Source organism: Pelodiscus sinensis, unplaced genomic scaffold (genome assembly GCF_049634645.1).
Source record: "Pelodiscus sinensis isolate JC-2024 unplaced genomic scaffold, ASM4963464v1 ctg145, whole genome shotgun sequence".
In the NCBI taxonomy this organism is placed as follows: domain Eukaryota; kingdom Metazoa; phylum Chordata; order Testudines; family Trionychidae; genus Pelodiscus; species Pelodiscus sinensis.
This window is the reverse complement of record NW_027465910.1, coordinates 18,332-32,387: the sequence shown is the minus strand read 5'-3', so window position 1 is coordinate 32,387 and position 14,056 is coordinate 18,332. Positions and strand designations below refer to the sequence as shown.

The window sequence follows — 14,056 nt, the reverse complement described above, 5'->3', positions numbered from 1 at the left end:
CAGAGAGTGACTTACCTCCATCAAGATGGCCCCAACAGTAGACCTCCCCACACCCAACTGTTGTCCCGCGAAGCAGTAGCTGTCGGGGGTGGCCAGCTTCCAGAGGGCAATAGCGACCCGCTTCTCCAAAGGGATGGCGGGCCACAAGGGGGTGTCCTGGCGTTGTAGGGCAGGGGCGAGCCAGGCGCACAGCTCCTGGAAGGTGGACTTCCGCATAAGGAAGTTTCAGAGCCAAGCCTCGTCGTCCCACTGCTCCATAACAAGCTGGTCTCACCAGTCTGAACTGGTGTCCAGACTCCAACTTGCCTCTGTAGGAATAAGTTCGGCGGCAAGGGCAGTGGGGCTGCAGCCTGAGTAAGGGGCTCAAAGCTGGGCTCTGAATCCAGCTCTGCCACAAACATCATGATGGTCTCATGAAGATGCAACAGAACTTCCAGCAGCACAGTGTGGAGCCATCACCTGCCCAGAGGCAGCACAGGCTCCATTGCCAAAAACACAGTGAGAAGCAGACAAAAAAAACCCTGAAAATAAACTGCTGTGGTGTCCGAGGAAGCAGAGCAAGCACTGCAGAAGCTTTGCTTTCCCTCCAGGAGGTAGGCAAGCTAGAAGCAGGAGCAGAGCAAGGGCTGTCCAGAGGGATCCCTTTAAGCACGCGTCTCTGCAAAGGGCATGCAGCAGCACCTGGAAATAAAGGCTGCCCCCATGCCCTGCCAGAAGCACTTCCGGGTGCCTTTTTTTTTCGAAAGAGCATCCAGCAGTTTGGACACTCTTTTTCGAAAAAGCTGATTGATTTTTCAATCCACATCATGCTATCTAGACGCTCTTTTTCTACAGAGGCTTTTTTGAAAAATAGTTTAGAAAAAGCCTCTGTTGAAAAAGGCGTGTAGTCTAGATGTACCCTCGGTGGCCATTTGCTGCTAGACAGGCATAAATCTCTAAGGGTATGTCTACACTACAAAGTTAATTCGAACTAACGGACGTTAGTTCAAATTAACTTTGATAGGCGCTACACTAGCGCTCCGCTAGTTTGAACTTAATTCAAACTAGCGGAGCGCTTAGTTCGAACTAGGTAAACCTCATTCTACGAGGACTAAGCCTAGTTCGAACTTACTAGTTTGAATTAAGGGGTGTGTAGCCCCTTAATTCGAACTAGTGGGAGGCTAGCCCTCCCCAGCTTTCCCTGGTGGCCACTCTGGCCAACACCAGGGAAACTCTATTGCCCCCCTCCCGGCCCTGGACTCCTTAAAGGGGCATGGGCTGGCTACGGTGCACGTGCCAGGTGCAAGCCTGCCAGCACCCAGCCAGCAGACCCTGCACCTGGCACGGCTCGAGCCAGCCACCCGATGCCCCCCAGCCCTCCCCCTCTTCCCGGGACCAGGCTGGCGGCTCCCGGGAGCTTGCCCAGGACCACAAGAGGCGGGCACCCGCCTGGTCCAGTGCAGACATCGTGGACCTCGTCCACGACCTCCGCACTAGGCACAGGAAAGCGGCCGTCTAGGGTGTATCTACACTGTACCATTTTTCTGGAATAAGGGACATTATTCTGGCAGAACAACAGTAGTATCCACACAGCAATTGTGTTATTTCAAAAGAAAATTGAAACAATGGAGGGCTTATTTCTTGTGGAATGAGGTTTACCAATGTCGGAAAAATGCCTCTTCTGAAAAAGCTTTTTCGGCAGAGGGTGAGGGTGTGGACGCTCCACTGCTGCTATGTCAAAATAACTCCTCATTCTAAAGTTATTCTTTTCCAGTGCATCGTGGGGCGCTAAATTGAGATAGAGCGTCCACACTACCAGGAAACCTCAAAATTAGTCTGAGATAAGCTCTCCTAATGTGAATGTGCTATTTCCAAAATCAGCTTTTCCCTTAGGGTACGTTTACACTGCATGCTTATTTCGAAAAGCACTTAGCTATTTCAAAATAGAGTGTCCACACTGATTGGATGCAAGATTGCATTTAAGGCCCCCCAGAACCACTTTAGGCAGGGGATCGGGTCAGCAATTACTTCTGGAAGCTGCTGCTTGAGGCTATCTGAGACCCTTTTGCCTGGGCAGGGCAGGCTGGTAGGCCCAAGTCCCACCCACCCTGAGAGCGGCCGAACATCCAACGTAGACACCCCAGGGATGGAGCTGGCTCCCACATTAGGAAGGCAGGATAAGGGACCCGCTAAAGGCAGGGAGACAGAGTGGGATCTCCAGAGAACTCAGGGATAGGGCAGGGATTTTCCTGGGGAGCACAGGATGGTGGGCTTGATCCCACCCCCCTCTGCCCACACAGTCAGTGGCTGGGCAGACAACACCATCTGCCCCAGGGATGGGCCTAGGTCCCGTGTTAGAAAAGCAGGATAAGGGACCCGCTGAAGGTAGCAAAGTGACACCCCCCTCCCCCCCGTACAGCCATTTCTCAGGTGCTTCTCCTTTCCCTGGAGCTGTCTCTGGGCACTCGACAGCCCTTAGCTATCGTGCTGCAGTTTCTGCTGCAGTTTCTGCAGGCTGCCATCCTGGCCATGCAGGAACGCAACCACCAGCTGATTGTCTGGGAGCGCAGCTCTTCCAGCTGCACCACGCTGTGCACCGCCACTTCTTGTGCTGGAGACTAGTTCTGACTGGTGGGACCGGCTCGACATGGAGCACCGGAATGACCAACAGCGGCTCCAGAATTTCTGCACGAGGAAGGAGATCTTCCTGGAGCTGTGTTCCTGGCTCTCCCCTGCCCTCACACGACGGGACACGCATGCGACCCACATTCCCCTCTGGAGAAGCGGGTCACCATTGCCGTGTGGAAGGTCACCACGCCAGACAGCTACCGATGTGTCGGGAACCAGTTTGGTGTGGAAAAGTCGACCGTCAGGGCCCACGTCATGCAGGCGTGGCGCTCTCCAGCTAAGGTCCCGGAAGGGGTGTGTGAAGTGCTGGAATGGGGAACCCTACGGAAAGGGTGGTTGGGGGTGGTGAAGCCCCCTTTCCCAGGCAATTTTTCAGTCCCACCCTCACACAGCCCTGCCAGGGATGGGCTACGTAGGGGGTGGCTCCTGGTATGTGTGGGCAGGGAAGGGGTGGGCTGCGGGACCTGCACAGGGCTCAGGCACCCCAGTGATTCGCTGTTTGTTGGTCTCCTGCTACAGGTGGTGCGGTGCGATGGTGTGTCGGGGAGCCCCCGACCCTGGGCCCCCATCCCCAGCCAGATGTGTCTCTTGGCCAGCCAGTAGAGTTAAAGGGTTTATTTCTTCTCAGCGACACAGCATAGCATAGGAGAGATGTTAACACAGGAGTGAGGGCAGACAGCCTTAGTCCTCTTGTGGGGAAGGGGCTTCACCCCCTTTCTTAGTCTCGGCTGGGCTAGGTGGAGTGAGGATGTTTTAGACCAACTCAACTCCCAGGCCCTACCCCCCAGCCTGATTGCTGACCCTGCATCTCTTCTTTTGTCTCACCCTCTGGGAACAGCCTTATCTGCTCAGGCTGAGACTTAGGTGTCTGGGGCTAATACACATGAGGAGTGACTCATTGGGAATCACACATAGCAACACAGCCAGGAGGGAACATGGGGTTACAAAGTAGACAGCACCCGCACTATGTCACATGCGGGCCATTGACACCAGCCAGCTGGTCAGGGTCATCCACCTCAGCAACACGGAACCGTGTGGCAGTGATATTATTGACGGCACCCACATCCCTGCCCAAGCGCTGACTACCAGCCATCTATGTATATAAACCACGAGGTTACTTCTCCATGGTCCCACAGGCCCTCTCAACTACCGTGGGCAGTTTATTGACATTTTCTTAGGCTGGTCGAGGAAGGCACGTGATGCTTGCATCTTCTGCGACTCCAGAGTCTTCCAGAAGCTGGAGGCAGGCAGTTTATTCCCTGATCTCATCATCAGGGTGGGGGATGTGTTCTACATTCTGTTGCCCTGGTTCACAAAGCTTTACACCGTACACCTTGACCCTAGCAAGGAATGCTTCAATTCCAGGCTTGGCCGGGCCCGCCCTGTAGTGGAGGGTGCCTTTGGGTGTCTCACGGTGAGGTAGGTATAGCTCCATGGGTGTCTCAAGGTGAGGTAGGTATAGCTCCATATATTTATTTATATTAACTAAATATATGGAGTTATACCTATCTCATAGACCTGGAAGGGACCTTGATAGGTCATTGAATCCACTCCCCTGTCCTCGTGGCAGGACCAAGTACCATCCGTGGCAGATTTGCTCCAAATCCCATCCTTAAGGATTGAATTCACAACCCTGGGTTTAGCAGATCAATGCTCAAACCACTGAGGTATTCCTCCCCCCATAGGTTGAAATGTCTTGTCACCTGGCTGGATGTTGGGGAATGAAACATTTCCTGAAGTAGTGGCCAGTGTTCTGTGCTCTACAATATTTGTGATCTGAAGGGGGAGGTGTTCCTCCTGGGCGGGGGGTGGGGGAGCAAAGGCAGGCCAGGTCAGCAGGCTCTTTGAACAGCTGTGCACAGCTGCCATCCAGCAGGCTCATCAGGTGGGGGTGCACATCCGGGAGCCCCTGAGGGAAAGTTTCTCACAAGGACCCCAGTGACACGCTCCCCAGGATCTCCCAACTAGGGGCCTGTGTCTTGCCCCTCTTTGCCTTTCCTCTCTCAATCCTCCCCGTCTTCCCCTGCAGAGACAATAAAACTGACATTGTTTTTTGGAAACAAAGTGGGTGTGTTTTTTATTTGGGGTCAAAGTAGCTGGAGAGGGGCTGGGGAAAGAATCTGGGAGAGGAAAGTGGGTGGAGGGAGAACCTTTGAGGGTGAAGGAGGGGTAAAGAGAGTCTCAGAGTTCTACAGAGTACTTGAAATAAGCCATTTTGAAATAGCATTGAGATAAGATACTCAAGATACACAATTTGAGCTATACAAATGATTTCATCATTTGGCGCCGTCTATGTGATGCCAAATTTCAAAATAAGGTGCTCTAAGAAAACGTCCCTTTTGCCTCATAGAATGATATTTACAGGGACTTTGGAATAATGAATCCAAAAAAACCAAGTTTGCTGTGAAGATGAGGGGTTGATATTTTGGGATTCTTGGGTATATGGAAATAGCCAAACATTACAGCTACACTGCAATGCTATGTTCACACTGGGGAATTAAGGTATTTTGGGGGTAATTTCAAATAAAGTATTTGAAAATATTTTTCAAAATAGTGTGTTCCCACATCAGGGAAGCATCAAAATTTGTGAGAGGTAGGCTCCCTTAGTAAGGACATGCTACATAGCATATTCTAAGAGTCAATGTAGTGTAGACATACTTTAACAAGTATTTTAGAATAAAACGTGCTAAAATGTAATGGGGAAATGCTATTTCAAAATAGAGAAGACTTGTAATTACTCTATCTGAGGCAGGCTTTCCTAAAGTGGATGTGCTACCTTGATTTAGAGCCCCAGGAAACACTAGAGCATAATTACTTTAATGGCCCTAGGAAGGAGCTATTTGTAAATAGCGACAGTGGAGCATACACAATATTGCTATTTAGAAATAGCAATTTCAACAATGGCATTATTCTGGAACAAACTCATGTCACAAAAAATAAGAAGCCTGTTATTCTGAAATACGTTCAAAATAACGGGCTTCCCCTCTGGATGCTCACGTTACCACTTTTCTAAAGTGATGTCTTATAGACGTGCTGTTAGTTACTCCCCAGTGCTTCCTGGGACTCCATTTTGAGTGACTGTGGGGAGTACTTACTTTGTTATACAGCACAAGCCTTACATTGAAATAACAATCTTTTATAAGATCATCTGAGCATATACACTGAATCCATGTCAATTTAAAACAGGAAATATTATTAGGGTAGAAATGCCCCATTCCGAAATACCTGCCCTTAGCAGAGCAACAGTGACACTCGGTGGTCACCGGCGGTAATGCACGTATAATTCTGTAGCGCCTCCACAGTGCCACTGGTGGTCATTGCAGGTAATGCACGTATAATTCTGCAGCGCCTCCACAGTGACACTCGGTGGTCATTGCCGGTAATGCACGTATAATTCTGCAGCGTCTCCACAGTGACACTGGGTGGTCATTGCAGGTAATGCACGTATAATTCTGCAGCGCCTCCAGAGTTACACTCCGTGGCCATTTGCGGTATTGCGGGCAGAATTCTCTAAGGCTGTGTCTAGACTGTGTACATTGGCCCAAGAGGGCTTTTTCCCAAGTGGGAGCATCACTGTTCTTGCGCAAGAACATGGACAATCTTATAGTAGATCATCAGTGTTCTTGTGCAAATTCTCGCAGCCAGTTTAGACAGCTGCCAAGATTTTGTGCAAAAGCAGCCAATTTTGCGCAAAATCTTGCCAGTCTAGATGCACCTTTAGGCTACATCTAGACTGGCATGATTGTCCGGAAATGCTTTTAATGGAAAAATTTTCTGTTAAAGGCATTTTCAGAACAGAACATCTAGATTGGCAAGAATGCTTTTACGCAAAAAGTGCTTTTGTGGAAAAGCATGTGTCCCAATCTAGATGCGCTTTTCTGCAAAAAAAAAAGCCCCAATTGCCATTTTTGTGTTTGGGGCTCTTTTGCGGAAAACAAATCTGAGCTGTCTTCACTGGCCCTTTTGCTCAAAAGGGAGCAGAATAGTATTTCTGCAAGAAGCACTGATTTCTTACAGTAGGAAGTCAGTGCTTTTGTGGAAATTCAAGCGGCCAGTATAGACAGATGGCAAGTTTTTCTGGAAAAGTGGCTGATTTTTCCAGAAAAACTGGCCAGTCTAGACACAATACCCAGAGGTATTTCAAAATAACAGGCCAATTCACGCTCACTCAATTTGTCCTGTGTCTGTTGCTAGTTGTCCTCCACGTACATTCAGTTTCCTCAGACTGGGCCTCGGGTTTGGGCAAGAGTAAGGGGTCTGGCTCTGGGTGAGATTTTTGAGGTGTGTGGGTTGGGGCAGGGTTTTGTGGGGTGGGAAGGGGTGAGGGGTTTTGTGTTTACCTCCACTGTCTCGGGCCCATGGGACATTTGAAATGGAATGGCTCCTAGGTAATTGCTACCTTTGTCCTTTACTAGTGGTGCTGGGGTGGGTGGGTGGGTGTAGGGCTGGGTTGTCTTTAGAACTGAGCACTCTCCTAGCAGCTGCTGCTCCATACTTGGCCACCCATGTTCTAATTTGTGTCAGGATTGAGGTCTGAGACCTTTGTGTATGAAAATTAAGTATTGGCGGAGCCAGTGGGGTCTAGAGGAGATGGGGGGAGGGAGCCTGAAAGGAAGCGTTGGCCAGTGTTGAAGCTCACATCATCAGAGTACAAGTTCTCACAGGTTGCCATTTGCCCATCATATTGGCTCTGGGGGGCATGGTGGGTTTCTTGTTTGTATCAGGTGGCCTGGCACTATAACAGGGAATGACCACCCTCCTTCATCTTGAGAATGAGGCAGCGTGTATCCTCTGTGGCACCAGGCAAGTAATGTTTCCTGCACTCTGCATATACTCCAGTTGAAACACCCTCTTCACTACATCTAAAGTAGCTATTTCAGCACCCAGTAGCTATGTACGCCCTGAGAAACCCTATTTCAGGTTCCTAAAAGGAAAACCTTGCCCCCAGAAAGAGGGGTGACTGTAGCCTCACCTGGTCACAGAGTTTGAGTCTGTGGAGATTAGTATTTGTTAGAAGAAGAGATGATAAATGCTTCAGCATGAGCTGCTCTTGCTGCTGCTAATGTAGAAATGGAGTAAAGGGAGTCTGTGGTCTATGAGTCTGCATTTATACCTTCCTTTGGCCTGCAAGGCATGCTGGGATATTGAGGGGCGGAGCTTATGGTAGCATTTAAGCTGGGCATGTAGGCCTAGGGAGTCATTCAGCTTTGGGTTCCTTTGAGGAGGTGTAGGTAGGTACTCCTACGATCATGGTGAGTGTTGATATTGGGTAATGCTGGGCTGTATTTTTGGTTAAAGTACCATTCTTCTGTTCTCATTTTTGATTTGTGATTTAATTGCATTTTATGTTATTTGTAGCGTATTTAATGCATGCGGGAAGATGATACAGGGAATTGTTTCTGATAGCCATTCTGCAAAACACACATCATTAGCATCAATAGGATTTCTAGAGTGTCTGCTGCAGAAGCATAGCAGTTTTCTGGCTGGGTTAGGCAGGGGCTGCTCTGAGACTACTGTAATGTGTAATGCAAGTTCTCTCTGATTCATTGTACTCATGGGGCTTTAGATGACTGAACGTGAAAGAAAAGGGGAAAAAATATAGCTGAAGTTAGCAATCAGGTTTGCAGTCGGGTTTTATTTGCATTTGCCAGTATTGTCCAATTTTGTATGGATTGGTGTTGTCATTTTCAAGATGCATGAATATTTTTATGCATTTTTCTCGTAGGTCCGTGAGTCCTCGACTACTGAGGGGAATGAGACATTGAGAGGGGAAACGCCCGTCAAATCGTCCTAGTTAAGTATCTGCCAAAGGGTTTGATGACGAGAAGCATTCCTGTGGTTGCGTCTTCTCGTTTTTGTATAGAAGCTCTCTAAACGGTGACCGTCGCTAACGGGAGTAGGAAAGGCATGCGGGTGGAAGGTCATTGTAGGAAGGGACCATGCATTTCCTCTGGAGGAAAGGGTGTTTCTGGGCCAGTGACCCATCTGTAGCTAGAGATGCTCCACGCTCAGTTTCCTGTCTGTTACACTGCACTGGGCTTGCATAATCGGTCACTGCTACTTTTTTCTTTCATCCTCTTCTGGGTGTTGGTTTTCTGCAGAGCACTAGAGCATCTTAGTTAATGATGGGCTACTGTGGCAGTGAGAGAGGGAGGATGAGCAGGAGTATGTAGAAGTGTAGCCATTTTCTGTGTCCTGAAAAGCGATCGAGGGGGTGCGGCAGCGGGGCACGGGGAGTGTACTTTGTAAAAGAAATGTCTTTTGTTAATGAAGCAGTAGGCGGTTGAAGTTTGCTCATTGGCAAGAACGGTACCGGATGTGGATGCCGGTCGTCACGTTCCACGGAGGATCGTGACCATTTGTTCATTTGTCCGGGAAGACGTCACCGACCGAGGGACGACGACGTACGAGAGCGATGGCCTGTAGACAAAGGAAAAGAAGAGCTTGAGATCAGGAGGGGACATCAAAGTTAAGCGTCTTTCCGAGAGTTGGATGGTCAGAAGGATTTGTGAGGCTGAGGTTCATTGTTTAGGAACGGAAGTCCTGTCACACATGGCTATTGTGAAGAGGGATGGGAGCGGGGGGGTCATTATATGGAGGAAGTGAGTATTTCTCCCGAGAGAGCGATGCGCATGTTGTAGTAAAAACTAAGCGTGCTTCTTCCCCTGCATTGCTTAAGCTCGAAACAGCAGGTATTGTTTAGCCGATTGCATATGTTGTAGAAGCTGCTAATCTTTCTGCCAGGGAATTGAGTAAACTTGCAGTGACCAATCACGTTGCGACATGCTGACCAGAAGGAATGTGAAATCTATAAAAGTTTCAGCTCAGGCAATGCTCAAGGTCGACCTTGCTTTGAGCACCGAGCTACTCGGCCCAACTTGTTTGCAAACAATAAAATAGAGTTGGACCCAGCCTGAAAGCGTGACTGTCTTGAGCCAAATTGAACTAGCCTGCAGGGGACAAAACTAGCAATTTATGCAAGAATGTCACTAGAGATGCACTGGGTTTGCACAAGCGATCACCACTATCTCTGTCTTTGGTTCTATATGCAGTTGTGGTTTTCTGAGGCAGATGCGAGCGTCCTAGCTAGTGAGAGGCCCCAGCGGGGTGGGAAATGTGGAGGGCTACATTCAGGAAGCGAGTTGCATCTTTGTCATAGATACACATGCGTCAGGGGTCTTTTGGGCTTTTGGTTATTTTAGCAAACGGAGAGCAATAACATAGTATCGTCGCTTTTAGCGATAATGTGGAATTTGTTGTTGACATGCCACAGGAGGATTCGAGTACAGAGCCGAGGGAGCGAGGCATGGCAAGTCCATCCTGTTCAGTTGTCGCGGTTTGAAGCAACGGAGACGCAAGCGGAAGTGGCATAACCGGTGGCGTCCGTGAGGTAAGTGTTAAGTTAGAGCTTTGAGTGCAGCCTTGACCAAGGCAACGTGGCCTTTGCTGTGTTAGGTGCGGTGGGCTAATTGCGAAAGGGTCCTTGGCTAATTACATAAGTTAACTCGGATGCTGTTTTTCCATGCCCGTCGTCGCTTGTAAGGTGGCGTGCTGTCGTCTGGTCATCAGTGTGGTCGTCGTCCCGTACAATTGAACGTGTTGAGTTTTGTCACTTTCTTCGAATGGATCGTAGATGTGCGATATAGGTGTGGAGATTCGTCAGTATTATTGGAAGCATGGGAATAACGGTGAGGAGGGCTGTGTGGAATGTGTGTGGGGGGGGGATCATTGTGATACTAGCGTGGTGAGGGGTCTCGTGACATGCGATTCTCGATTTAGTTATTTAAGGGTTTGTGGGGGAATGGGACAGAGTCATGTCGAAATAGATGTCATTTCCATAAATGTAACTGGCTTACAATAGTCTTTAGCGCATAGGCCGTGTGTCACGTTCAATTTTTGTCATTGTTGTAGGTTCTGCCTCCAGAAGATATCTAATTTGGAAAACCAGCGATGCAGTTGGCGAGCGGGGGAATTTCTCCCTCACGGCAATGGATTTGATTTCACATTTGCAAGTTAAGTACGGCCATTGATTGGGATGTTTGTTTGTTGTGCGCGCTCTGTGTTTCACTTGGGGAAACATGGTTCACCGGGCGCACGTCACTGGGAAAAATCACGTGTGTTTTTTGGAAGCGAAGGTCTGCATTTGTTGTACGTGCCTTAACTGTGAGAATTGTTTTCCATTTCCATAGGAAGCGTTCACCGTCGGTGCGATGTGAAGACTTCGCCATGACCGGAGAAGAGTTTGGTGTGTCTTTGCCGGTTTGGAAGATGAAGAGTTTGCATAGGATTCGCTTTCAGATTTGCAAGTTAAGTACGGTTCTGATCAGGGGTTTTGTTTTTCGTGTGTGCTCTGTGTTTTGCTTGGGAAATGTGGTTCACCGGGTGCATGTCACTGGGGAAATTCACCTGTAATATGTTGCACATATGCGTGTTTTGGAAGCTGAGGTAGTTTGCGTTTTGTGTGTGTGCCTTAATGCTGAGAATTGTGTTTAATTTCCATAGGAAGCGTTCCGTGTTCGTGCCCTCTGAAGATTTCTCTGTGAGCGAAGAAGAGTTTGACTCGTCTTTGCCGGTTTGGAAGATTTGGTTTCAGATTCTTAAGTTAAGTACGGTCCCGATCAGGGGTTTTGGTTTTTGTGCGCGCTCTGCATTTCACTTGGGAAATGTGGTTCACCGGGTGCATGTCACTGGGAAAATTCACATATGTGACGTAGCACATGTGTGTTTGTTGTATGTGCCTTAACTGTGAGAATTGTTTTTCCTTTCAATAGGAAGTGTTGTCCATTGTTACGATCTGAAGATTTCTCCGTGAGCGGAGAAGAGTTCCGTGTGATTTTTGCCACTTTTGAAGCTGTAGAGTTTACATAGGATTTGATTTCACATTCTCAAGTTAAGTACGGTTCTTGATCAGCGGTTAGATTTTTGTCGTGCGTGGTCTGAGTTTCAGTTGAGCAATGTGGTTCAGCGGGTGCATGTCACTTGGGGAAATTCACCTGCGGTATGTTGCACATATGTGCGTTTTCGAAGCCGAGGTAGTTTGCGTTTGTTGTGTGTGCCTTAACCGTGAGAATTGTTTTTCGTTTCCATAGGAAGCGTTCCCTGTCTGTGTGATTTGAAGATTTTGCCATGACCGGAGAACAGTTTGGCGTGTCTTTGCTGGTTTGGAAGATGAAGAGATTGCATAGGATTCAAGTTAAGTACGGTTCTCCATCAGCGGTTGGATTTTGTCGTGCGTGCTCTGAGTTTCACTTGAGCAATGTGGTTCAGTGGGTGCATGTCACTGGGGAAATTCACATACATAACGTAGCACGTGTGTGTTTTGGAAGCGAAGGTTTGCGTTTGTATGTGCCTTAACTGTGAGAATTGTTTTTCATTTCAATAGGAAGTGTTCTCCATTGTCACGATCTGAAGATTTGTCTGTGAGCGGAGAAGAGTTCCGTGTGATTTTGCCATTTTTGAAGCAGTAGAGTTTACATAGGATTCGATTTCACATTCTCAAGTTAAGTACGGTTCTCGATCAGCGGTTGGATTTTGTTGTGCGTGCTCTGAGTTTCACTTGAGCAATGTGGTTCAGTGGGTGCATGTCACTTGGGGAAATTCACCTGCGGTATGTTGCACATATGTGTGTTTTCCAAGCCGAGGTAGTTTGTGTTTGTCGTGTGTGCCTTAACCGTGAGAATTGTTTTTCGTTTCCATAGGAAGCGTTCCCTGTTGGTGTGCTCTAAAGATTTCTCTGTAAGCGGAGAAGAGTTTGGCTTGTCTTTGCCAGTTTGGAAGATTTGCTTTCAGATTCTCAAGTTAAGTGTGGTCCTCGATCAGGGCTTTTGTTGTGTTTTTGTATTTCACTGGGTGCATGTCGCTGGGGAAGTTTACCTGTGGTACAGGCCTTAACTGTAAGAATTGTTTTTCATTTCTATAGGAAGCGTTCTCCATCGGTACCATCTGGAGATTTGTCTGTTATCAGAGAGGAGTTTGGTGTGTCTTTGCTGGTTTTGAAGATGTAGAGTTTGCATCGGATTTGCTTTCAGATTTCCAAGTTAAGTATGGTTCTGATCAGTGGTTGTGTGAGCTGTGCATTTTGCTCGGGAAAATGTATTTCACCGGGTGCATGTCACTGGGGGAAATTCACTCGCACTACACCGTATGTGTGTTTTTTGGAAGCGGAAGCGGCTCGAGTTTGTCGTATGGGCATTAACCGTGACAATTGTTTTGTCTTTCTGTAGGAAGTCTTCCTCTTTGGTGTGATCTGAACATTTCTACGTGGCTGGAGAAGAATTTGGCGTGCCTTTGTTTGGAAGATGTGGAGTTTGTGTATTTCTCGCTTTGTGATTTGCAGTGTTCTCTTGTCTTGATGGCTAGTACCAAAGTTCTGAGTTGGCATTGTTAATATTTTCACAGTCCCAATCGGTAGATATGTCAAGTTCATGTACCAAAAATTCAAAATTAATGAAGTTGGTGGTTATTGTGTGTGTTCTAGCCATCAAAGTAACGAGAGGGCACTGTAATGTGCTGTATGTGTTTTTGTTTTGGAGTGTTTTATTATTTGATGTATTGTCATGCATTTGATGTATTGGAGTGCTGTATCATTTGATGTATTGTCATGCATTTGATGTATTGTAAGTGCTGTATTTCTAAGAGTGTAATGTGTAGTTTGAGTCTTGGTGAGATGACTCATTTTGTCATCCAAGTCATAAAGTGCATCATCACTGCAGTGATGATAAACCCTGATGCAGTGCAGTCAAACAGCCGCAAGGCTGACTTTTTTTTTAAACTGTCAGCCTTCCGGCTGTTTCGCTGCACTGCATCAGGGTTGGGACTGTCCCGGACAGTCTTTGACTTAACTTTTTTGACAAGATGGTGCTAAGGAGGAACCATGCTGGCCGTTTGCCAGGCGACACGTGGTCAACTCTGGATCACAAAGGCTCGAGATGCGGGCCAAGATATTGTAGAGGAGAGGTTTTGATATGAGAAGGTATTGCTTGCAGTGTATGTTCAGCATGTCATGTAAGACTCTGAAAATGGAACATTATTATTGTTCATGTCATAGGACTTGTCCAGTATTGGTCACAGTCCAATGTGTAAGCTGTTGCTGTAAAAGGAAGCCATTTTGTTGCCAAATAAACTTGATGTGAAATCCTGTTGTGGTGTCATTCTCTGTAGCCTGGAAAGACCTGAGCCTGGGTTTGGGCTTTAGGGTTTGGGCTTTAGGGTTTGGGCTTTAGGGTTTGGGCTTTAGGGTTTGGGCTTTAGGGTTTGGGCTTTAGGGTTTGGGCTTTAGGGTTTGGGCTTTAGGGTTTGGGCTTTAGGGTTTGGGCTTTAGGGTTTGGGCTTTAGGGTTTGGGCTTTAGGGTTTGGGCTTTAGGGTTTGGGCTTTAGGGTTTGGGCTTTAGGGTTTGGGCTTTAGGGTTTGGGCTTTAGGGTTTGGGCTTTAGGGTTTGGGCTTTAGGGT

At 47.8% G+C, this 14,056-nt stretch overlaps 1 long non-coding RNA gene across 3 annotated transcripts; it reads left to right on the top strand.

Annotated features, from left to right (window-relative positions):
- Nucleotides 1-8,331: 8,331 nt before the first annotated feature.
- On the top strand, nt 8,332-13,738 carry LOC142824829 (uncharacterized). Of its 3 annotated transcripts, XR_012899400.1 has the most exons (9): nt 8,335-8,400; nt 8,881-9,075; nt 9,881-9,997; nt 10,151-10,295; nt 10,519-11,799; nt 11,990-12,214; nt 12,306-12,404; nt 12,527-12,643; nt 12,831-13,738. It is a non-coding gene; the product is annotated as an uncharacterized LOC142824829 (long non-coding RNA). The 3 variants fall into 3 exon arrangements; XR_012899399.1 differs by having other exon boundaries at nt 8,332-8,400; nt 8,884-9,075; nt 11,990-12,404; XR_012899398.1 differs by having other exon boundaries at nt 11,990-12,404.
- The last annotated feature ends 318 nt before the right edge of the window (nt 13,739-14,056 follow it).